The sequence below is a fragment of the Nothobranchius furzeri genome, chromosome 1 (genome assembly GCF_043380555.1).
Source record: "Nothobranchius furzeri strain GRZ-AD chromosome 1, NfurGRZ-RIMD1, whole genome shotgun sequence".
NCBI classification, from domain to species: Eukaryota; Metazoa; Chordata; class Actinopteri; order Cyprinodontiformes; family Nothobranchiidae; genus Nothobranchius; species Nothobranchius furzeri.
Genome location: NC_091741.1, coordinates 15,165,256 through 15,192,555, shown reverse-complemented (window position 1 = coordinate 15,192,555; position 27,300 = coordinate 15,165,256).

Sequence of the window (27,300 nt, the reverse complement as noted above, 5' to 3'; positions counted from 1 at the left end):
TTGGGACATGGTTTGACCCCCTTAGGAAAGTGCTATCATCATGAAACGTTCAGATCACTTACAACTCAATAGATTCTACCTTCCTGTAACGTTTCAGCCTGATTGGACCTTGTTTTCACACAAATGGACCCAGAATGATGTGAAATTGTGCTTCGTGCAACATAATTCTGGGTGCCATTTAAAAACCATAAGTGCTAATGACTCCATTCCTTGTTGTGGTAGTAGGGGCTGTTGGTTGGAGTGCATTAAAACAAACCTGATCTCTCTAGGACATTCAGAAGCCAAGTTATAATCCCACAAATGTGTATCTGGACTACTTCTTTAAATTGACACCAGATCCGGTGACCTTTGGGACATGGTTTGACCCTCTTAGGAAAGTGCTATCATCATGAAACGTTCAGATCACTTACAAATCAATAGATTCTACCTTCCTGTAACGTTTCAGCCTGATTGGACCTTGTTTTCACACAAATGGACCCAGAATGATGTGAAATTGTGCTTCGTGCAACATAATTCTGGGTGCCATTTTAGAACCATAAGTGCTAATGACTCCATTCCTTTTTGTGGTTGTAGGGGCTGTTGATTGGAGTACACTAAAACAAACCTGATCTCTCTAGGACATTCAGAAGCCAAGTTATAAGCCCACAAATGTGTAACTGGACTACTTCTTTAAATTGACACCAGATCCGGTGACCTTTGGGACATGGTTTGACCCCCTTAGGAAAGTGCTATCATCATGAAACGTTCAGATCACTTACAACTCAATAGATTCTACCTTCCTGTAACGTTTCAGCCTGATTGGACCTTGTTTTCACACAAATCAACCCAGAATGATGTGAAATTGTGCTTCGTGCAACATAATTCTGGGTGGCATTTAAAAACCATAAGTGCTAATGACTCCATTCCTTTTTGTGGTTGTAGGGGCTGTTGATTGGAGTACACTAAAACAAACCTGATCTCTCTAGGACATTCAGAAGCCAAGTTATAAGCCCTCAAAGGTGTAAATGGACTACTTCTTTAAAGTGACACCAGGCCCGGTGACCTTTGGGACATGGTTTGACCCCCGATAGGAATGTCCGATCATCATGAAACGTTCAGATCACTTACAACTCAATAGATTCTACCTTCTTGTAATTTTTCAGCCTGATTGGACCTTGTTTTCACACAAATGAACCCAGAATGATGTGAAATTGTGCTTAGTGCAGCATAATTCTGGGTGCCATTTACAAACCATAAGTGCTAATGACTCCATTCCTTTTTGAGGTTGTAGGGGCTGTTGATTGGAGAACACTAAAACAAACCTAACCTCTCTAGGACATTCAGAAGCCAAGTTATAAGCCCACAAATGTGTAACTGGACTACTTCTTTAAATTGACACCAGATCCGGTGACCTTTGGGACATGGTTTGACCCCCTTAGGAAAGTGCTATCATCATGAAACGTTCAGATCACTTACAACTCAATAGATTCTACCTTCCTGTAACGTTTCAGCCTGATTGGACCTTGTTTTCACACAAATAAACCCAGAATGTTGTGAAATTGTGCTTAGTGCAGCATAATTATGGGTGCCATTTAAAAACCATAAGTGCTAATGACTCCATTCCTTTTTGAGGTTGTAGGGGATGTTGATTGGAGTACACTAAAACAAACCTGATCTCTCTAGGATATTCAGAAGCCAAGTTATAAGCCCTCAAAGGTGTAAATGGACTACTTCTTTAAAGTGACACCAGGCCCGGTGACCTTTGGGACATGGTTTGACCCCCGATAGGAATGTGCGATCATCATGAAACGTTCAGATCATTTACAACTCAATAGATTCTACCTTCTTGTAACGTTTCAGCCTGATTGGACCTTGTTTTCACACAAATGAACCCAGAATGATGTGAAATTGTGCTTAGTGCAGCATAATTCTGGGTGCCATTTACAAACCATAAGTGCTAATGACTCCATTCCTTTTTGAGGTTGTAGGGGCTGTTGATTGGAGTACATTAAAACAAACCTGATCTATCTAGGACATTCAGAAGCCAAGTTATAAGCCCACAAATGTGTAACTGGACTACTTCTTTAAATTGACACCAGATCTGGTGACCTTTGGGACATGGTTTGACCCCCTTAGGAAAGTGCTATAATCATGAAACGTTCAGATCACTTACAACTCAATAGATTCTACCTTCCTGTAAAGTTTCAGCCTGATTGGACCTTGTTTTCACACAAATGAACCCAGAATAATTGTGAAATTGTGCTTCGTGCAACATAATTCTGGGTGCCATTTACAAACCATAAGTGCTAATGACTCCATTCCTTTTTGTGGTTGTAGGGGCTGTTGATTGGAGTACAATAAAACAAACCTAACCTCTCTAGGACATTCAGAAGCCAAGTTATAAGCCCACAAAGGTGTAACTGGACTACTTCTTTAAAGTGACACCAGGCCCGGTGACCTTTGGGACATTGTATTACCCCCTATAGGAATGTGCGATCATCTTGAAACGTTCAGATCACTTACAACTCAATAGATTCTACCTTCTTGTAGCGTTTCAGCCTGATTGGACCTTGTTTTCACACAAATGGACCCAGAATGATGTGAAATTGTGCTTCGTGCAACATAATTCTGGGTGCCATTTACAAACCATAAGTGCTAATGACTCCATTCCTTGTTGTGGTAGTAGGGGCTGTTGGTTGGAGTACATTAAAACAAACCTGATCTCTCTAGGACATTCAGAAGCCAAGTTATAATCCCACAAATGTGTAACTGGACTACTTCTTTAAATTGACACCAGATCCGGTGACCTTTGGGACATGGTTTGACCCCCTTAGGAAAGTGCTATCATCATGAAACGTTCAGATCACTTACAACTCAATAGATTCTACCTTCCTGTAACGTTTCAGCCTGATTGGACCTTGTTTTCACACAAATGGACCCAGAATGATGTGAAATTGTGCTTCGTGCAACATAATTCTGGGTGCCATTTAAAAACCATAAGTGCTAATGACTCCATTCCTTTTGGTGGCAGTAGGGGCTGTTGGTTGGAGTACATTAAAACAAACCTGATCTCTCTAGGACATTCAGAAGCCAAGTTATAATCCCACAAATGTGTATCTGGACTACTTCTTTAAATTGACACCAGATCCGGTGACCTTTGGGACATGGTTTGACCCCCTTAGGAAAGTGCTATCATCATGAAACGTTCAGATCACTTACAAATCAATAGATTCTACCTTCCTGTAACGTTTCAGCCTGATTGGACCTTGTTTTCACACAAATGGACCCAGAATGATGTGAAATTGTGCTTCGTGCAACATAATTCTGGGTGCCATTTTAGAACCATAAGTGCTAATGACTCCATTCCTTTTTGTGGTTGTAGGGGCTGTTGATTGGAGTACACTAAAACAAACCTGATCTCTCTAGGACATTCAGAAGCCAAGTTATAAGCCCACAAATGTGTAACTGGACTACTTCTTTAAATTGACACCAGATCCGGTGACCTTTGGGACATGGTTTGACCCCCTTAGGAAAGTGCTATCATCATGAAACGTTCAGATCACTTACAACTCAATAGATTCTACCTTCCTGTAACGTTTCAGCCTAATTGGACCTTGTTTTCACACAAATGAACCCAGAATGATGTGAAATTGTGCTTCGTGCAACATAATTCTGGGTGCCATTTAAAAACCATAAGTGCTAATGACTCCATTCCTTTTTGTGGTTGTAGGGGCTGTTGATTGGAGTACACTAAAACAAACCTGATCTCTCTAGGACATTCAGAAGCCAAGTTATAAGCCCTCAAAGGTGTAAATGGACTACTTCTTTAAAGTGACACCAGGCCCGGTGACCTTTGGGACATGGTTTGACCCCCGATAGGAATGTCCGATCATCATGAAATGTTCAGATCACTTACAACTCAATAGATTCTACCTTCTTGTAACGTTTCAGCCTGATTGGACCTTGTTTTCACACAAATGAACCCAGAATGATGTGAAATTGTGCTTAGTGCAGCATAATTCTGGGTGCCATTTACAAACCATAAGTGCTAATGACTCCATTCCTTTTTGAGGTTGTAGGGGCTGTTGATTGGAGTACACTAAAACAAACCTTATCTCTCTAGGACATTCAGAAGCCAAGTTATAAGCCCACAAATGTGTAACTGGACTACTTCTTTAAATTGACACCAGATCTGGTGACCTTTGGGACATGGTTTGACCCCCTTAGGAAAGTGCTATCATCATGAAACGTTCAGATCACTTAAAACTCAATAGATTCTACCTTCCTGTAACGTTTCAGCCTGATTGGACCTTGTTTTCACACAAATGAACCCAGAATGATGTGAAATTGTGCTTCGTGCAACATAATTCTGGGTGCCATTTACAAACCATAAGTGCTAATGACTCCATTCCTTTTTGTGGTTGTAGGGGCTGTTGATTGGAGTACAATAAAACAAGCCTAACCTCTCTAGGACATTCAGAAGCCAAGTTATAAGCCCACAAAGGTGTAACTGGACTACTTCTTTAAAGTGACACCAGGCCCGGTGACCTTTGGGACATTGTTTTACCCCCTATAGGAATGTGCGATCATCTTGAAACGTTCAGATCACTTACAACTCAATAGATTCTACCTTCTTGTAGCGTTTCAGCCTGATTGGACCTTGTTTTCACACAAATGGACCCAGAATGATGTGAAATTGTGCTTCGTGCAACATAATTCTGGGTGCCATTTACAAACCATAAGTGCTAATGACTCCATTCCTTGTTGTGGTAGTAGGGGCTGTTGGTTGGAGTACATTAAAACAAACCTGATCTCTCTAGGACATTCAGAAGCCAAGTTATAATCCCACGAATGTGTAACTGGACTACTTCTTTAAATTGACACCAGATCCGGTGACCTTTGGGACATGGTTTGACCCCCTTAGGAAAGTGCTATCATAATGAAACGTTCAGATCACTTACAACTCAATAGATTCTACCTTCCTGTAACGTTTCAGCCTGATTGGACCTTGTTTTCACACAAATGGACCCAGAATGATGTGAAATTGTGCTTCGTGCAACATAATTCTGGGTGCCATTTAAAAACCATAAGTGCTAATGTCTCCATTCCTTTTTGAGGTTGTAGGGGCTGTTGATTGGAGTACACTAAAACAAACCTGATCTCTCTAGGACATGCAGAAGCCAAGTTATAAGCCCACAAATGTGTAACTGGACTACTTCTTTAAATTGACACCAGATCCGGTGACCTTTGGGACATGGTTTGACCCCCTTAGGAAAGTGCTATCATCATGAAACGTTCAGATCACTTACAACTCAATAGATTCTACCTTCTTGTAGCGTTTCAGCCTGATTGGACCTTGTTTTCACACAAATGGACCCAGAATGATGTGAAATTGTGCTTCGTGCAACATAATTCTGGGTGCCATTTTAGAACCATAAGTGCTAATGACTCCATTCCTTTTTGTGGTTGTAGGGGCTGTTGATTGGAGTACACTAAAACAAACCTGATCTCTCTAGGACATGCAGAAGCCAAGTTATAAGCCCACAAATGTGTAACTGGACTACTTCTTTAAATTGACACCAGATCCGGTGACCTTTGGGACATGGTTTGACCCCCTTAGGAAAGTGCTATCATCATGAAACGTTCAGATCACTTACAACTCAATAGATTCTACATTCCTGTAACATTTCAGCCTGATTGGACCTTGTTTTCACACAAATGGACCCAGAATGATGTGAAATTGTGCTTCGTGCAACATAATTCTGGGTGCCATTTAAAAACCATAAGTGCTAATGACTCCATTCCTTGTTGTGGTAGTAGGGGCTGTTGGTTGGAGTACATTAAAACAAACCTGATCTCTCTAGGACATTCAGAAGCCAAGTTATAATCCCACAAATGTGTATCTGGACTACTTCTTTAAATTGACACCAGATCCGGTGACCTTTGGGACATGGTTTGACCCCCTTAGGAAAGTGCTATCATCATGAAACGTTCAGATCACTTACAAATCAATAGATTCTACCTTCCTGTAACGTTTCAGCCTGATTGGACCTTGTTTTCACACAAATGGACCCAGAATGATGTGAAATTGTGCTTCGTGCAACATAATTCTGGGTGCCATTTTAGAACCATAAGTGCTAATGACTCCATTCCTTTTTGTGGTTGTAGGGGCTGTTGATTGGAGTACACTAAAACAAACCTGATCTCTCTAGGACATTCAGAAGCCAAGTTATAAGCCCACAAATGTGTAACTGGACTACTTCTTTAAATTGACACCAGATCCGGTGACCTTTGGGACATGGTTTGACCCCCTTAGGAAAGTGTTATCATCATGAAACGTTCAGATCACTTACAACTCAATAGATTCTACCTTCCTGTAACGTTTCAGCCTGATTGGACCTTGTTTTCACACAAATGAACCCAGAATGATGTGAAATTGTGCTTCGTGCAACATAATTCTGGGTGCCATTTAAAAACCATAAGTGCTAATGACTCCATTCCTTTTTGTGGTTGTAGGGGCTGTTGATTGGAGTACACTAAAACAAACCTGATCTCTCTAGGACATTCAGAAGCCAAGTTATAAGCCCTCAAAGGTGTAAATGGACTACTTCTTTAAAGTGACACCAGGCCCGGTGACCTTTGGGACATGGTTTGACCCCCGATAGGAATGTGCGATCATCATGAAACGTTCAGATCACTTACAACTCAATAGATTCTACCTTCTTGTAACGTTTCAGCCTGATTGGACCTTGTTTTCACACAAATGAACCCAGAATGATGTGAAATTGTGCTTAGTGCAGCATAATTCTGGGTGCCATTTACAAACCATAAGTGCTAATGACTCCATTCCTTTTTGAGGTTGTAGGGGCTGTTGATTGGAGTACACTAAAACAAACCTGATCTCTCTAGGACATTCAGAAGCCAAGTCATAAGCCCACAAATGTGTAACTGGACTACTTCTTTAAATTGACACCAGATCTGGTGACCTTTGGGACATGGTTTGACCCCCTTAGGAAAGTGCTATCATCATGAAACGTTCAGATCACTTACAACTCAATAGATTCTACCTTCCTGTAACGTTTCAGCCTGATTGGACCTTGTTTTCACACAAATGAACCCAGAATGATGTGAAATTGTGCTTCGTGCAACATAATTCTGGGTGCCATTTACAAACCATAAGTGCTAATGACTCCATTCCTTTTTGTGGTTGTAGGGGCTGTTGATTGGAGTACAATAAAACAAACCTAACCTCTCTAGGACATTCAGAAGCCAAGTTATAAGCCCACAAAGGTGTAACTGGACTACTTCTTTAAAGTGACACCAGGCCCGGTGACCTTTGGGACATTGTTTTACCCCCTATAGGAATGTGCGATCATCTTGAAACGTTCAGATCACTTACAACTCAATAGATTCTACCTTCTTGTAGCGTTTCAGCCTGATTGGACCTTGTTTTCACACAAATGGACCCAGAATGATGTGAAATTGTGCTTCGTGCAACATAATTCTGGGTGCCATTTACAAACCATAAGTGCTAATGACTCCATTTGTTGTTGTGGTAGTAGGGGCTGTTGGTTGGAGTACATTAAAACAAACCTGATCTCTCTAGGACATTCAGAAGCCAAGTTATAATCCCACAAATGTGTAACTGGACTACTTCTTTAAATTGACACCAGATCCGGTGACCTTTGGGACATGGTTTGACCCCCTTAGGAAAGTGCTATCATCATGAAACGTTCAGATCACTTACAAATCAATAGATTCTACCTTCCTGTAACGTTTCAGCCTGATTGGACCTTGTTTTCACACAAATGGACCCAGAATGATGTGAAATTGTGCTTCGTGCAACATAATTCTGGGTGCCATTTTAGAAACATAAGTGCTAATGACTCCATTCCTTTTTGTGGTTGTAGGGGCTGTTGATTGGAGTACACTAAAACAAACCTGATCTCTCTGGGACATTCAGAAGCCAAGTTATAAGCCCACAAATGTGTAACTGGACTACTTCTTTAAATTGACACCAGATCCGGTGACCTTTGGGACATGGTTTGACCCCCTTAGGAAAGTGCTATCATCATGAAACGTTCAGATCACTTACAACTCAATAGATTCTACCTTCCTGTAACGTTTCAGCCTGATTGGACCTTGTTTTCACACAAATGAACCCAGAATGATGTGAAATTGTGCTTCGTGCAACATAATTCTGGGTGCCATTTAAAAACCATAAGTGCTAATGACTCCATTCCTTTTTGTGGTTGTAGGGGCTGTTGATTGGAGTACACTAAAACAAACCTGATCTCTCTAGGACATTCAGAAGCCAAGTTATAAGCCCTCGAAGGTGTAAATGGACTACTTTAAAGTGACACCAGGCCCGGTGACCTTTGGGACATGGTTTGACCCCCGATAGGAATGTCCGATCATCATGAAACGTTCAGATCACTTACAAATCAATAGATTCTACCTTCTTGTAACGTTTCAGCCTGATTGGACCTTGTTTTCACACAAATGAACCCAGAATGATGTGAAATTGTGCTTAGTGCAGCATAATTCTGGGTGCCATTTACAAACCATAAGTGCTAATGACTCCATTCCTTTTTGAGGTTGTAGGGGCTGTTGATTGGAGTACACTAAAACAAACCTTATCTCTCTAGGACATTCAGAAGCCAAGTTATAAGCCCACAAATGTGTAACTGGACTACTTCTTTAAATTGACACCAGATCTGGTGACCTTTGGGACATGGTTTGACCCCCTTAGGAAAGTGCTATCATCATGAAACGTTCAGATCACTTAAAACTCAATAGATTCTACCTTCCTGTAACGTTTCAGCCTGATTGGACCTTGTTTTCACACAAATGAACCCAGAATGATGTGAAATTGTGCTTCGTGCAACATAATTCTGGGTGCCATTTACAAACCATAAGTGCTAATGACTCCATTCCTTTTTGTGGTTGTAGGGGCTGTTGATTGGAGTACAATAAAACAAGCCTAACCTCTCTAGGACATTCAGAAGCCAAGTTATAAGCCCACAAAGGTGTAACTGGACTACTTCTTTAAAGTGACACCAGGCCCGGTGACCTTTGGGACATTGTTTTACCCCCTATAGGAATGTGCGATCATCTTGAAACGTTCAGATCACTTACAACTCAATAGATTCTACCTTCTTGTAGCGTTTCAGCCTGATTGGACCTTGTTTTCACACAAATGGACCCAGAATGATGTGAAATTGTGCTTCGTGCAACATAATTCTGGGTGCCATTTACAAACCATAAGTGCTAATGACTCCATTCCTTGTTGTGGTAGTAGGGGCTGTTGGTTGGAGTACATTAAAACAAACCTGATCTCTCTAGGACATTCAGAAGCCAAGTTATAATCCCACAAATGTGTAAATGGACTACTTCTTTAAATTGACACCAGATCCGGTGACCTTTGGGACATGGTTTGACCCCCTTAGGAAAGTGCTATCATCATGAAACGTTCAGATCACTTACAACTCAATAGATTCTACCTTCCTGTAACGTTTCAGCCTGATTGGACCTTGTTTTCACACAAATGGACCCAGAATGATGTGAAATTGTGCTTCGTGCAACATAATTCTGGGTGCCATTTAAAAACCATAAGTGCCAATGACTCCATTCCTTGTGGTGGTAGTAGGGGCTGTTGGTTGGAGTACATTAAAACAAACCTGATCTCTCTAGGACATTCAGAAGCCAAGTTATAATCCCACAAATGTGTATCTGGACTACTTCTTTAAATTGACACCAGATCCGGTGACCTTTGGGACATGGTTTGACCCCCTTAGGAAAGTGCTATCATCATGAAACGTTCAGATCACTTACAAATCAATAGATTCTACCTTCCTGTAACGTTTCAGCCTGATTGGACCTTGTTTTCACACAAATGGACCCAGAATGATGTGAAATTGTGCTTCGTGCAACATAATTCTGGGTGCCATTTTAGAACCATAAGTGCTAATGACTCCATTCCTTTTTGTGGTTGTAGGGGCTGTTGATTGGAGTACACTTAAACAAACCTGATCTCTCTAGGACATTCAGAAGCCAAGTTATAAGCCCACAAATGTGTAACTGGACTACTTCTTTAAATTGACACCAGATCCGGTGACCTTTGGGACATGGTTTGACCCCCTTAGGAAAGTGCTATCATCATGAAACGTTCAGATCACTTACAACTCAATAGATTCTACCTTCCTGTAACGTTTCAGCCTGATTGGACCTTGTTTTCACACAAATGAACCCAGAATGATGTGAAATTGTGCTTCGTGCAACATAATTCGGGGTGCCATTTAAAAACCATAAGTGCTAATGACTCCATTCCTTTTTGTGGTTGTAGGGGCTGTTGATTGGAGTACACTAAAACAAACCTGATCTCTCTAGGACATTCAGAAGCCAAGTTATAAGCCCTCAAAGGTGTAAATGGACTACTTCTTTAAAGTGACACCAGGCCCGGTGACCTTTGGGACATGGTTTGACCCCCGATAGGAATGTCCGATCATCATGAAACGTTCAAATCACTTACAACTCAATAGATTCTACCTTCTTGTAACGTTTCAGCCTGATTGGACCTTGTTTTCACACAAATGAACCCAGAATGATGTGAAATTGTGCTTAGTGCAGCATAATTCTGGGTGCCATTTACAAACCATAAGTGCTAATGACTCCATTCCTTTTTGAGGTTGTAGGGGCTGTTGATTGGAGTACACTAAAACAAACCTTATCTCTCTAGGACATTCAGAAGCCAAGTTATAAGCCCACAAATGTGTAACTGGACTACTTCTTTAAATTGACACCAGATCTGGTGACCTTTGGGACATGGTTTGACCCCCTTAGGAAAGTGCTATCATCATGAAACGTTCAGATCACTTAAAACTCAATAGATTCTACCTTCCTGTAACGTTTCAGCCTGATTGGACCTTGTTTTCACACAAATGAACCCAGAATGATGTGAAATTGTGCTTCGTGCAACATAATTCTGGGTGCCATTTACAAACCATAAGTGCTAATGACTCCATTCCTTTTTGTGGTTGTAGGGGCTGTTGATTGGAGTACAATAAAACAAGCCTAACCTCTCTAGGACATTCAGAAGCCAAGTTATAAGCCCACAAAGGTGTAACTGGACTACTTCTTTAAAGTGACACCAGGCCCGGTGACCTTTGGGACATTGTTTTACCCCCTATAGGAATGTGCGATCATCTTGAAACGTTCAGATCACTTACAACTCAATAGATTCTACCTTCTTGTAGCGTTTCAGCCTGATTGGACCTTGTTTTCACACAAATGGACCCAGAATGATGTGAAATTGTGCTTCGTGCAACATAATTCTGGGTGCCATTTAAAAACCATAAGTGCTAATGACTCCATTCCTTGTTGTGGTAGTAGGGGCTGTTGGTTGGAGTACATTAAAACAAACCTGATCTCTCTAGGACATTCAGAAGCCAAGTTATAATCCCACAAATGTGTAACTGGACTACTTCTTTAAATTGACACCAGATCCGGTGACCTTTGGGACATGGTTTGACCCCCTTAGGAAAGTGCTATCATCATGAAACGTTCAGATCACTTACAACTCAATAGATTCTACCTTCCTGTAACGTTTCAGCCTGATTGGACCTTGTTTTCACACAAATGGACCCAGAATGATGTGAAATTGTGCTTCGTGCAACATAATTCTGGGTGCCATTTAAAAACCATAAGTGCTAATGTCTCCATTCCTTTTTGAGGTTGTAGGGGCTGTTGATTGGAGTACACTAAAACAAACCTGATCTCTCTAGGACATGCAGAAGCCAAGTTATAAGCCCACAAAGGTGTAACTGGACTACTTCTTTAAATTGACACCAGATCCGGTGACCTTTGGGACATGGTTTGACCCCCTTAGAAAAGTGCTATCATCATGAAACGTTCAGATCACTTACAACTCAATAGATTCTACCTTCTTGTAGCGTTTCAGCCTGATTGGACCTTGTTTTCACACAAATGGACCCAGAATGATGTGAAATTGTGCTTCGTGCAACATAATTCTGGGTGCCATTTTAGAACCATAAGTGCTAATGACTCCATTCCTTTTTGTGGTTGTAGGGGCTGTTGATTGGAGTACACTAAAACAAACCTGATCTCTCTAGGACATGCAGAAGCCAAGTTATAAGCCCACAAATGTGTAACTGGACTACTTCTTTAAATTGACACCAGATCCGGTGACCTTTGGGACATGGTTTGACCCCCTTAGGAAAGTGCTATCATCATGAAACGTTCAGATCACTTACAACTCAATAGATTCTACCTTCCTGTAACATTTCAGCCTGATTGGACCTTGTTTTCACACAAATGAACCCAGAATGATGTGAAATTGTGCTTCGTGCAACATAATTCTGGGTGCCATTTAAAAACCATAAGTGCTAATGTCTCCATTCCTTTTTGAGGTTGTAGGGGCTGTTGATTGGAGTACACTAAAACAAACCTGATCTCTCTAGGACATTCAGAAGCCAAGTTATAAGCCCTCAAAAGTGTAAATGGACTACTTCTTTAAAGTGACACCCGGCCCGGTGACCTTTGGGAGCTGGTTTGACCCACTATAGGAATGTGCGATCATCATGAAACGTTCAGATCACTTACAACTCAATAGATTCTACCTTCTTGTAACGTTTCAGCCTGATTGGACCTTGTTTTCACACAAATGAACCCAGAATGATGTGAAATTGTGCTTCGTGCAGCATAATTCTGGATGCCATTTACAAACCATAAGTGCTAATGACTCCATTCCTTTTTGTGGTTGTATGGGCTGTTGGTTGGAGTACATTAAAACAAACCTGATCTCTCTAGGACATTCAGAAGCCAAGTTATAAGCCCACAAATGTGTAACTGGACTACTTCTTTAAATTGACACCAGATCCGGTGACCTTTGGGACATGGTTTGACCCCCTTAGGAAAGTGCTATCATCATGAAACGTTCAGATCACTTACAACTCAATAGATTCTACCTTCTTGTAACGTTTCAGCCTGATTGGACCTTGTTTTCACACAAATGAACCCAGAATGATGTGAAATTGTGCAACGTGCAACATAATTCTGGGTGCCATTTACAAACCATAAGTGCTAATGACTCCATTCCTTGTTGTGGTTGTAGGGGCTGTTGGTTGGAGTACATTAAAACAAACCTGATCTCTCTAGGACATTCAGAAGCCAAGTTATAAGCCCACAAATGTGTAACTGGACTACTTCTTTAAAGTGACACCAGGCCCGGTGACCTTTGGGACATTGTTTGACCCCCTTAGGAAAGTGCTATCATCATGAAACGTTCAGATCACTTACAACTCAATAGATTCTACCTTCCTGTAACGTTTCAGCCTGATTGGACCTTGTTTTCACACAAATGAACCCAGAATGATGTGAAATTGTGCTTCGTGCAACATAATTCTGGGTGCCATTTACAAACCATAAGTGCTAATGACTCCATTCCTTTTTGTGGTTGTAGGGGCTGTTGATTGGAGAACACTAAAGCAAACCTGATCTCTCTAGGATATTCAGAAGCCAAGTTATAATCCCTCAAAGGTGTAACTGGACTACTTCTTTAAAGTGACACCAGGCCCGGTGACCTTTGGGACATGGTTTGACCCCCTATAGGAATGTGCGATCATCTTGAAACGTTCAGATCACTTACAACTCAATAGATTCTACCTTCTTGTAACGTTTCAGCCTGATTGGACCTTGTTTTCACACAAATGAACCCAGAATGATGTGAAATTGTGCAACGTGCAACATAATTCTGGGTGCCATTTACAAACCATAAGTGCTAATAACTCCATTCCTTATTGTGGTTGTAGGGGCTGTTGGTTGGAGTACATTAAAACAAACCTGATCTCTCTAGGACATTCAGAAGCCAAGTTATAAGCCCACAAATGTGTAACTGGACTACTTCTTTAAATTGACACCAGATCCGGTGACCTTTGGGAAATGGTTTGACCCCCTTAGGAAAGTGCTATCATGATGAAACGTTCAGATCACTTACAACTCAATAGATTCTACCTTCCTGTAACGTTTCAGCCTGATTGGACCTTGTTTTCACACAAATGAACCCAGAATGATGTGAAATTGTGCTTCGTAAAACATAATTCTGGGTGCCATTTAAACACCATAAGTGCTAATGACTCCATTCCTTTTTGTGGTTGTAGGGGCTGTTGATTGGAGTATACTAAAACAAACCTGATCTCTCTAGGACATTCAGAAGCCAAGTTATAAGCCCACAAAGGTGTAACTGGACTACTTCTTTAAATTGACACCAGATCCGGTGACCTTTGGGACATGGTTTGACCCCCTTAGGAAAGTGCTATCATCATGAAACGTTCAGATCACTTACAACTCAATAGATTCTACCTTCCTGTAACATTTCAGCCTGATTGGACCTTGTTTTCACACAAATGAACCCAGAAAGATGTGAAAATGTGCTTCGTGCAACATAATTCTGGGTGCCATTTAAAAACCATAAGTGCTAATGACTCCATTCCTTTTTGAGGTTGTAGGGGCTGTTGATTGGAGTACACTAAAACAAACCTGATCTCTCTAGGACATTCAGAAGCCAAGTTAAAGGCCCACAAAGGTGTAACTGGACTACTTCTTTAAAGAAACACCAGGCCCGGTGACCTTTGGGACATGGTTTTACCCCCTATAGGAATGTGCGATCATCTTGAAACGTTCAGATCACTTACAACTCAATAGATTCTACCTTCTTGTAGCGTTTCAGCCTGATTGGACCTTGTTTTCACACAAATGGACCCAGAATGATGTGAAATTGTGCTTCGTGCAACATAATTCTGGGTGCCATTTACAAACCTTAAGTGCTAATGACTCCATTCCTTTTTGTGGTTGTAGGGGCTGTTGATTGGAGTACACTAAAACAAATCTAACCTCTCTAGGACATTCAGAAGCCAAGTTATAAGCCCACAAAGTTGTAACTGGACTACTTCTTTAAAGTGACACCAGGCCCGGTGACCTTTGGGACATGGTTTGACCCCCTTAGGAAAGTGCTATCATCATGAAACGTTCAGATCACTTACAACTCAATAGATTCTACCTTCCTGTAACGTTTCAGCCTGATTGGACCTTGTTTTCACACAAATGAACCCAGAATGATGTGAAATTGTGCTTCGTGCAACATAATTCTGGGTGCCATTTACAAACCATAAGTGCTAATGACTCCATTCCTTTTTGTGGTTGTAGGGGCTGGTGATTGGAGAACACGAAAACAAACCTAACCTCTCTAGGACATTCAGAAGCCAAGTTATAAGCCCACAAAGGTGTAACTGGACTGCTTCTTTAAAGTGACACCAGGCCCGGTGACCGTTGGGACATGGTTTGACCCCCTTAGGAAAGTAATATCATCATGAAACGTTCAGATCGATTACAACTCAATAGATTCTACCTTCTTGTAGCGTTTCAGCCTGATTGGACCTTGTTTTCACACAAATAAACCCAGAATGATGTGAAATTGTGCTTAGTGCAGCATAATTCTGGGTGCCATTTAAAAACCATAAGTGCTAATGACTCCATTCCTTGTTGTGGTTGTAGGGGCTGTTGGTTGGAGTACATTAAAACAAACCTGATCTCTCTAGGACATTCAGAAGCCAAGTTATAAGCCCACAAATGTGTAACTGGACTACTTCTTTAAATTGACACCAGATCCGGTGACCTTTGGGACATGGTTTGACCCCCTTAGGAAAGTGCTATCATGATGAAACGTTCAGATCACTTACAACTCAATAGATTCTACCTTCCTGTAACGTTTCAGCCTGATTGGACCTTGTTTTCACACAAATGAACCCAGAATGATGTGAAATTGTGATTCGTGCAACATAATTCTGGGTGCCATTTAAACACCATAAGTGCTAATGACTCCATTCCTTTTTGTGTTTGTAGGGGCTGTTGATTGGAGTATACTAAAACAAACCTGATCTCTCTAGGACATTCAGAAGCCAAGTTATAAGCCCACAAAAGTGTAACTGGACTACTTCTTTAAATTGACACCAGATCCGGTGACCTTTGGGACATGGTTTGACCCCCTTAGGAAAGTGCTATCATCATGAAACGTTCAGATCACTTACAACTCAATAGATTCTACCTTCCTGTAACATTTCAGCCTGATTGGACCTTGTTTTCACACAAATGAACCCAGAAAGATGTGAAAATGTGCTTCGTGCAACATAATTCTGGGTGCCATTTAAAAACCATAAGTGCTAATGACTCCATTCCTTTTTGAGGTTGTAGGGGCTGTTGATTGGAGTACACTAAAACAAACCTGATCTCTCTGGGACATTCAGAAGCCAAGTTATAAGCCCACAAAGTTGTAACTGGACTACTTCTTTAAAGTGACACCAGGCCCGGTGACCTTTGGGACATGGTTTTACTCCCTATAGGAATGTGCGATCATCTTGAAACGTTCAGATCACTTACAACTCAATAGATTCTACCTTCTTGTAGCGTTTCATCCTGATTGGACCTTGTTTTCACACAAATGGACCCAGAATGATGTGAAATTGTGCTTCGTGCAACATAATTCTGGGTGCCATTTACAATCCTTAAGTGCTAATGACTCCATTCCTTTTTGTGGTTGTAGGGGCTGTTGATTGGAGTACACTAAAACAAACCTAACCTCTCTAGGACATTCAGAAGCCAAGTTATAAGCCCACAAAGTTGTAACTGGACTACTTCTTTAAAGTGACACCAGGCCCGGTGACCTTTGGGACATGGTTTGACCCCCTTAGGAAAGTGCTATCATCATGAAACGTTCAGATCACTTACAACTCAATAGATTCTACCTTCCTGTAACGTTTCAGCCTGATTGGACCTTGTTTTCACACAAATGAACCCAGAATGATGTGAAATTGTGCTTCGTGTAACATAATTATGGGTGCCATTTACAAACCATAAGTGCTAATGACTCCATTCCTTTTTGTGGTTGTAGGGGCTGTTGATTGGAGAACACTAAAACAAACCTAACCTCTCTAGGACATTCAGAAGCCAAGTTATAAGCCCACAAAGGTGTAACTGGACTGCTTCTTTAAAGTGACACCAGGCCCGGTGACCGTTGGGACATGGTTTGACCCCCTTAGGAAAGTGCTATCATCATGAAACGTTCAGATCGATTACAACTCAATAGATTCTTCCTTCTTGTAGCGTTTCTGCCTGATTGGACCTTGTTTTCACACAAATAAACCCAGAATGATGTGAAATTGTGCTTAGTGCAGCATAATTCTGGGTGCCATTTAAAAACCATAAGTGCTAATGACTCCATTCCTTTTGTGGTTGTAGGGGTTGTTGATTGGAGTACACTAAAACAAACCTTATCTCTCTAGGAAATTCAGAAGCCAAGTTATTACCCCACAAATGTGTAACTGGACTACTTTAAATTGACACCAGATCCGGTGACCTTTGGGACATGGTTTGACCCCCTTAGGAAAGTGCTATCATCATGAAACGTTCAGATCACTTACAACTCAATAGATTCTACCTTTCTGTAACGTTTCAGCCTGATTGGACCTTGTTTTCAGACAAATGAACCCAGAATGATGTGAAATTGTGCTTTGTGCAAAATAATTCTGGGTGCCATTTAAAAACCATACGTGCTAATGACTCCATTCCTTTTTGGATTGTAGGGGCTGTTTATTGTAGTGTACTAAAACAAACCTGATCTCTCTAGGACATTCAGAAGCCAAGTTTTAAGCCCACAAAGGTGTAACTGGACTACTTCTTTAAATTGACACCAGATCCGGTGACCTTTGGGACATGGTTTGACCCCCTTAGGAAAGTGCTATCATCATGAAACGTTCAGATCACTTACAACTCAATAGATTCTACCTTCCTGTAACATTTCAGCCTGATTGGACCTTGTTTTCACACAAAAGAACCCAGAATGATGTGAAATTGTGCTTCGTGCAACATAATTCTGGGTGCCATTTAAAAACCATAAGTGGTAATGACTCCATTCCTTTTTGAGGTTGTAGGGGCTGTTGATTGGAGTACACTAAAACAAACCTGATCTCTCTAGGACATTCAGAAGCCAAGTTATAAACCCTCAAATGTGTAAATGGACTACTTCTTTAAAGTGACACCAGGCCCGGTGACCTTTGGGACATGGTTTGACCACCTATAGGAATGTGCGATCATCATGAAACGTTCAGATCACTTACAACTCAATAGATTCTACCTTCTTGTAACGTTTCAGCCTGATTGGACCTTGTTTTCACACAAATGAACCCAGAATGATGTGAAATTGTGCTTAGTGCAGCATAATTCTGGGTGCCATTTACAAACCATAAGTGCTAATGACTCCATTCCTTTTTGTGGTTGTAGGGGCTGTTGGTTGGAGTACATTAAAACAAACCTGATCTCTCTTGGACATTCAGAAGCCAAGTTATAAGCCCACAAATGTGTAACTGGACTACTTCTTTAAATTGACACCAGATCCGGTGACCTTTGGGACATGGTTTAACCCCCTTAGGAAAGTGCTATCATCATGAAACGTTCAGATCGCTTACAACTCAATAGATTCTACCTTCTTGTAACGTTTCAGCCTGATTGGACCTTGTTTTCACACAAATGAACCCAGAATGATGTGAAATTGTGCTTTGTGCAACATAATTCTGGGTGCCATTTACAAACCATAAGTGCTAATGACTCCATTCCTTTTTGTGGTTGTAGGGGCTGTTGGTTGGAGTACATTAAAACAAACCTGATCTCTCTAGGACAGTCAGAAGCCAAGTTATAAGCCCACAAAGGTGTAACTGGACTACTTCTTTAAATTGACACCAGATCCGGTGACCTTTGGGACATTGTTTGACCCCCTTAGGAAAGTGCTATCATGATGAAACGTTCATATCACTTACAACTCAATAGATTCTACCTTCCTGTAACGTTTCAGCCTGATTGGACCTTGTTTTCACACAAATGAACCCAGAATGATGTGAAATTGTGCTTCGTGCAACATAATTCTGGGTGCCATTTAAACACCATAAGTGCTAATGACTCCATTCCTTTTTGTGTTTGTAGGGGCTGTTGATTGGAGTATACTAAAACAAACCTGATCTCTCTAGGACATTCAGAAGCCAAGTTATAAGCCCACAAAGGTGTAACTGGACTACTTCTTTAAATTGACACCAGATCCGGTGACCTTTGGGACTTGGTTTGACCCCCTTAGGAAAGTGCTATCATCATGAAACGTTCAGATCACTTACAACTCAATAGATTCTACCTTCCTGTAACATTTCAGCCTGATTGGACCTTGTTTTCACACAAATGAACCCAGAAAGATGTGAAAATGTGCTTCGTGCAACATAATTCTGGGTGCCATTTAAAAACCATAAGTGCTAATGACTCCATTCCTTTTTGAGGTTGTAGGGGCTGTTGATTGGAGTACACTAAAACAAACCTGATCTCTCTGGGACATTCAGAAGCCAAGTTATAAGCCCTCAAAGGTGTAACTGGACTACTTCTTTAAAGTGACACCATGCCCGGTGACCTTTGGGACATGGTTTTACTCCCTATAGGAATGTGCGATCATCTTGAAACGTTCAGATCACTTACAACTCAATAGATTCTACCTTCTTGTAGCGTTTCAGCCTGATTGGACCTTGTTTTCACACAAATGGACCCAGAATGATGTGAAATTGTGCTTCGTGCAACATAATTCTGGGTGCCATTTACAAACCTTAAGTGCTAATGACTCCATTCCTTTTTGTGGTTGTAGGGGCTGTTGATTGGAGTACACTAAAACAAACCTAACCTCTCTAGGACATTCAGAAGCCAAGTTATAAGACCACAAAGTTGTAACTGGACTACTTCTTTAAAGTGACACCAGGCCCGGTGACCTTTGGGACATGGTTTGACCCCCGTAGGAAAGTGCTATCATCATGAAACGTTCAGATCACTTACAACTCAATAGATTCTACCTTCCTGTAACGTTTCAGCCTGATTGGACCTTGTTTTCACACAAATGAACCCAGAATGATGTGAAATTGTGCTTCGTGTAACATAATTCTGGGTGCCATTTACAAACCATAAGTGCTAATGACTCCATTCCTTTTTGTGGTTGTAGGGGCTGTTGATTGGAGAACACTAAAACAAACCTAACCTCTCTAGGACATTCAGAAGCCAAGTTATAAGCCCACAAAGGTGTAACTGGACTGCTTCTTTAAAGTGACACCAGGCCCGGTGACCGTTGGGACATGGTTTGACCCCCTTAGGAAAGTGCTATCATCATGAAACGTTCAGATCGATTACAACTCAATAGATTCTACCTTCTTGTAGCGTTTCAGCCTGATTGGACCTTGTTTTCACACAAATAAACCCAGAATGATGTGAAATTGTGCTTAGTGCAGCATAATTCTGGGTGCCATTTAAAAACCATAAGTGCTAATGACTCCATTCCTTTTGTGGTTGTAGGGGTTGTTGATTGGAGTACACTAAAACAAACCTTATCTCTCTAGGACATTCAGAAGCCAAGTTATTACCCCACAAATGTGTAACTGGACTACTTTAAATTGACACCAGATCCGGTGACCTTTGGGACATGGTTTGACCCCCTTAGGAAAGTGCTATCATCATGAAACGTTCAGATCACTTACAACTCAATAGATTCTACCTTTCTGTAACGTTTCAGCCTGATTGGACCTTGTTTTCACACAAATGAACCCAGAATGATGTGAAATTGTGCTTTGTGCAAAATAATTCTGGGTGCCATTTAAAAACCATAAGTGCTAATGACTCCATTCCTTTTTGGATTGTAGGGGCTGTTTATTGTAGTGTACTAAAACAAACCTGATCTCTCTAGGACATTCAGAAGCCAAGTTATAAGCCCACAAAGGTGTAACTGGACTACTTCTTTAAATTGACACCAGATCCGGTGACCTTTGGGACATGGTTTGACCCCCTTAGGAAAGTGCTATCATCATGAAACGTTCAGATCACTTACAACTCAATAGATTCTACCTTCCTGTAACATTTCAGCCTGATTGGACCTTGTTTTCACACAAAAGAACCCAGAATGATGTGAAATTGTGCTTCGTGCAACATAATTCTGGGTGCCATTTAAAAACCATAAGTGGTAATGACTCCATTCCTTTTTGAGGTTGTAGGGGCTGTTGATTGGAGTACACTAAAACAAACCTGATCTCTCTAGGACATTCAGAAGCCAAGTTATAAGCCCTCAAATGTGTAAATGGACTACTTCTTTAAAGTGACACCAGGCCCGGTGACCTTTGGGACATGGTTTGACCACCTATAGGAATGTGCGATCATCATGAAACGTTCAGATCACTTACAACTCAATAGATTCTACCTTCTTGTAACGTTTCAGCCTGATTGGACCTTGTTTTCACACAAATGAACCCAGAATGATGTGAAATTGTGCTTAGTGCAGCATAATTCTGGGTGCCATTTACAAACCATAAGTGCTAATGACTCCATTCCTTTTTGTGTTTGTAGGGGCTGTTGATTGGAGTATACTAAAACAAACCTGATCTCTCTAGGACATTCAGAAGACAAGTTATAAGCCCACAAAGGTGTAACTGGACTACTTCTTTAAATTGACACCAGATCCGGTGACCTTTGGGACATGGTTTGACCCCCTTAGGAAAGTGCTATCATCATGAAACGTTCAGTTCACTTACAACTCAATAGATTCTACCTTCCTGTAACATTTCAGCCTGATTGGACCTTGTTTTCACACAAATGAACCCAGAAAGATGTGAAAATGTGCTTCGTGCAACATAATTCTGGGTGCCATTTAAAAACCATAAGTGCTAATGACTCCATTCCTTTTTGAGGTTGTAGGGGCTGTTGATTGGAGTACACTAAATCAAACCTGATCTCTCTGGGACATTCAGAAGCCAAGTAATAAGCCCTCAAAGGTGTAACTGGACTACTTCTTTAAAGTGACACCAGGCCCGGTGACCTTTGGGACATGGTTTTACTCCCTATAGGAATGTGCGATCATCTTGAAACGTTCAGATCACTTACAACTCAATAGATTCTACCTTCTTGTAGCGTTTCAGCCTGATTGGACCTTGTTTTCACACAAATGGACCCAGAATGATGTGAAATTGTGCTTCGTGCAACATAATTCTGGGTGCCATTTACAAACCTTAAGTGCTAATGACTCCATTCCTTTTTGTGGTTGTAGGGGCTGTTGATTGGAGTACACTAAAACAAACCTAACCTCTCTAGGACATTCAGAAGCCAAGTTATAAGCCCACAAAGTTGTAACTGGACTACTTCTTTAAAGTGACACCAGGCCCGGTGACCTTTGGGACATGGTTTGACCCCCTTAGGAAAGTGCTATCATCATGAAACGTTCAGATCACTTACAACTCAATAGATTCTACCTTCCTGTAACGTTTCAGCCTGATTGGACCTTGTTTTCACACAAATGAACCCAGAATGATGTGAAATTGTGCTTCGTGTAACATAATTCTGGGTGCCATTTACAAACCATAAGTGCTAATGACTCCATTCCTTTTTGTGGTTGTAGGGGCTGTTGATTGGAGAACACTAAAACAAACCTAACCTCTCTAGGACATTCAGAAGCCAAGTTATAAGCCCACAAAGGTGTAACTGGACTGCTTCTTTAAAGTGACACCAGGCCCGGTGACCGTTGGGACATGGTTTGACCCCCTTAGGAAAGTGCTATCATCATGAAACGTTCAGATCACTTACAACTCAATAGATTCTACCTTCCTGTAACATTTCAGCCTGATTGGACCTTGTTTTCACACAAAAGAACCCAGAATGATGTGAAATTGTGCTTCGTGCAACATAATTCTGGGTGCCATTTAAAAACCATAAGTGCTAATGACACATGTCAACACTGGGTCTGACAAAGGGCCTCCATGAGAGAGGCCCAAGCAAGACGCGCCCCGAGGAGTGTCTTGCCACATGTCAACACTGGGTCTGACAGAGGGCCTCCAGGAGAGAGGCCCAAGCAAGACGCGCCCCGAGAAGTGTCTTGCCACATGTCACCACTTGGTCTGACTGAGCGCCTCCAGGAGAGAGGCCCAAGCAACACGCGCCCCGAGGAGCGTCAGGCCACATGTCACTACTCATTCTGACTGAGCGCCTCCAGGAGAGAGGCCCAAGCAAGACGCGCCCCGAGGAGCGTCTTGCCACGTGTCAACACTGGGTCTGATTGAGGGCCTTCTGGAGAGAGGCCCAAGCAAGACGCACCCCGAGGAGCGTCTTGCCAAATGTCACCACTTGGTCTGACTGAGCGCCTCCAGGAGAGAGGCCCAAGCAAAACGCGCCCCGAGGAGCGTCTTGCCACATGTCAACAATGGGTCTTACTGAGGGCCTCCAGGAGAGAAGCCCAAGCAAGACGCGCCCCGAGGAGCTTCTTGCCACATGTCAGCACTCGGTCTGACTGAGCGCCTCCAGGAGAGAGGCCAAAGCAAGACGCTCCCCGAGGAGCGTCTTGACACATGTCAACACTGGGTCTGACAGAGGGCCTCCATGAGAGAGGCCCAAGCAAGACGCGCCCCGAGGAGCGTCTTGCCACATGTCAACACTGGGTCTGACTGAGCGCCTCCAGGAGAGAGGCCCAAGCAAGACGCGCCACGAGGAGCGTCTTGCCACATGTCAGCACTGGGTCTGACTGAGCGTCTCCAGGAGAGAGGCCCCAGCAAGACGCGCCCCGAGGAGCGTCTTGCCTTATGTCAGCACTCGGTCTGACTGAGCGCCTCCAGGAGAGAGGCCCAAGCAAGACGCGCCCCGAGGAGCGTCTTGCCACATGTCAACAATGGGTCTGACTGAGGGCCTCCAGGAGAGAGGCCCAAGCAAGTTGCGCCCGGAGGAGCGTTTTGCCACATGTCAACACTGGGTCTGACAGAGGGCCTCCAGGAGAGAGGCCCAAGCAAGACGCGCCCCGAGGAGCATCTTGCCACATGTCACCTCTGGTTCTGACTGAGCGCCTCCAGGAGAGAGGTCCAAGCAAGACGCGCCCCGAGGAGCGTCTTGTCACATGTCAACACTGGATCTGTCTGAGCGCCTCCAGGAGAGATGCCCAAGCAAGACGCGCCCCGAGGAGTGTCTTGCCACATGTCAACAATGGGTCTGACTGAGGGCCTCCAGGAGAGAAGCACCAGCAAGACGCGCCCCGAGGAGCGTCTTGACACATGTCAACACTGGGTCTGACAGAGGGCCTCCAGGAGAGAGGCCCAAGCAAGACGTGCCCCGAGGAGTGTCTTGCCACATGTCACCACTGGGTCTGACTGAGCGCCTCCAGGAGACAGGCCCAAGCAAGACGCGCCCCGAGGAGCGTCAGGCCACATGTCACTACTCAGTTTGACTGACCGCCTCCAGGAGAGAGGCCCAAGCAAGACGCGCCCCGAGGAGCGTCTTGCCACAGGTCAGCACTGGGTATGACTGAACGCCTCCAGGAGAGAGGCCCCAGCAAGACGCGCCCCGAGGAGCGTCTTGCCTTTTGTCAGCACTCGGTCTGACTGAGCGCCTCCAGGAGAGAGGCCCAAGCAAGACGCGCCCCGAGGAGCGTCTTGCCACATTTCAACAATGGGTCTGATTGAGGGCCTCCAGTAGAGAGGCCCAAGCAAGATGCGCCCCGAGGAGCGTCTTGCCACATGTCAACAATGGGTCTGACTGAGCGCCTCCAGGAGAGAGGCCCAAGCAACACGCGCCCCGAGGAGCGTCAGGCCACATGTCACTACTCATTCTGACTGAGCGCCTCCAGGAGAGAGGCCCAAGCAAGACGCGCCCCGAGAAGTGTCTTGCCACATGTCAACACTTGGTCTGACTGAGCGCCTCCAGGAGAGAGGCCCAGGCAACACGCGCCCCGAGGAGCGTCAGGCCACATATCACTACTCATTCTGACTGAGCGCCTCCAGGAGAGAGGCCCAAGCAAGACGCGCCCCGAGGAGCGTCTTGCCACGTGTCAACACTGGGTCTGATTGAGGGCCTTCTGGAGAGAGGCCCAAGCAAGACGCGCCCCGAGGAGCGTCTTGCCAAATGTCACCACTTGGTCTGACTGAGCGCCTCCAGGAGAGAGGCCCAAGCAACACGCGCCCCGAGGAGCGTCAGGCCACATGTCACTACTCAGTCTGACTGAGCGCCTCCAGGAGAGAGGCCCAAGCAAGACGCGCCCCGAGGAGCGTCTTGCCACATGTCAACAAAGGGTCTTACTGAGGGCCTCCAGGAGATAAGCCCAAGCAGGACGCTTCCCGAGGAGCTTCTTGCCACATGTCAGCACTCGGTCTGACTGAGCGCCTCCAGGAGAGAGGCCAAAGCAAGACGCGCCCCGAGGAGCGTCTTGACACATGTCAACACTGGGTCTGACAGAGGGCCTCCATGAGAGAGGCCCAAGCAAGACGCGCCCCGAGGAGCGTCTTGCCACATGTCAACACTGGGTCTGACTGAGCGCCTCCAGGAGAGAGGCCCAAGCAAGACGCGCCCCGAGGAGCGTCTTGCCACATGTCAGCACTGGGTCTGACTGAGCGCCTCCAGGAGAGAGGCCCCAGCAAGACGCGCCCCGAGGAGCGTCTTGCCTTATGTCAGCACTCGGTCTGACTGAGCGCCTCCAGGAGAGAGGCCCAAGCAAGACGCGCCCCGAGGAGCGTCTTGCCACATGTCAACAATGGGTCTGACTGAGGGCCTCCAGGAGAGAGGCCCAAGCAAGTTGCGCCCCGGAGGAGCGTTTTGCCACATGTCAACACTGGGTCTGACAGAGGGCCTCCAGGAGAGAGGCCCAAGCAAGACGCGCCCCGAGGAGCGTCTTGCCACATGTCACCTCTGGTTCTGACTGAGCGCCTCCAGGAGAGAGGCCCCAGCAAGACGCGCCCCGAGGAGCGTCTTGCCTTATGTCAGCACTCGGTCTGACTGAGCGCCTCCAGGAGAGAGGCCCAAGCAAGACGCGCCCCGAGGAGCGTCTTGCCACATGTCAACAATGGGTCTGACTGAGGGCCTCCAGGAGAGAGGCCCAAGAAAGTTGCGCCCGGAGGAGCGTTTTGCCACATGTCAACACTGGGTCTGACAGAGGGCCTCCAGGAGAGAGGCCCAAGCAAGACGCGCCCCGAGGAGCGTCTTGCCACATGTCACCTCTGGTTCTGACTGAGCGCCTCCAGGAGAGAGGCCCAAGCAAGACGCGCCCCGAGGAGCGTCTTGTCACATGTCAACACTGGATCTGTCTGAGCGCCTCCAGGAGAGAAGCCCAAGCAAGACGCGCCCCGAGGAGTGTCTTGCCACATGTCAACAATGGGTCTGACTGAGGGCCTCCAGGAGAGAAGCCCAAGCAAGACGCGCCCCGAGTAGCGTCTTGACACATGTCAACACTGGGTCTGACAGAGGGCCTCCAGGAGAGAGGCCCAAGCAAGACGCGCCCCGAGGAGTGTCTTGCCACATGTCACCACTGGGTCTGACTGAGCGCCTCCAGGAGAGAGGCCCAAGCAAGACGCGCCCCGAGGAGCGTCAGGCCACATGTCACTACTCAGTCTGACTGACCGCCTCCAGGAGAGAGGCCCAAGCAAGACGCGCCCCGAGGAGCGTCTTGCCACATGTCAGCACTGGGTCTGACTGAACGCCTCCAGGAGAGAGGCCCCAGCAAGACGCGCCCCGAGGAGCGTCTTGCCTTTTGTCAGCACTCGGTCTGACTGAGCGCCTCCAGGAGAGAGGCCCAAGCAAGACGCGCCCCGAGGAGCGTCTTGCCACATGTCAACAATGGGTCTGATTGAGGGCCTCCAGGAGAGAGGCCAAGCAAGATGCGCCCCGAGGAGCGTCTTGCCACATGTCAACAATGGGTCTGACTGAGGGCCTCCAGGAGAGAAGCCCAAGCAACACGCGGCCCGAGGATCGTCTTGCCACATGTCAGCACTCGGTCTGACTGAGCTCCTCCAGGAGAGAGGCCCAAGCAAGACGCGCCCCGAGGAGCGTCTTGCCACATGTCACCACTTGGTCTGACTGAGCGCCTCCAGGAGAGAGGCCCAAGCAACACGCGCCCCGAGGAGCGTCAGGCCACATGTCACTACTCAGTCTGACTGAGCACCTCCAGGAGAGAGGCCCAAGCAAGACGTGCCCCGAGGAGCGTCTTGCCACATGTCAACAATGGGTCTTACTGAGGGCCTCCAGGAGAGAAGCCCAAGCAAGACGCGCCCCGAGGAGCTTCTTGCCACATGTCAGCACTCGGTCTGACTGAGCGCCTCCAGGAGAGAGGCCAAAGCAAGACGCGCCCCGAGGAGCGTCTTGACACATGTCAACACTGGGTCTGACAGAGGGACTCCATGAGAGAGGCCAAAGCAAGACACGCCCCGAGGAGCGTCTTGCCACATG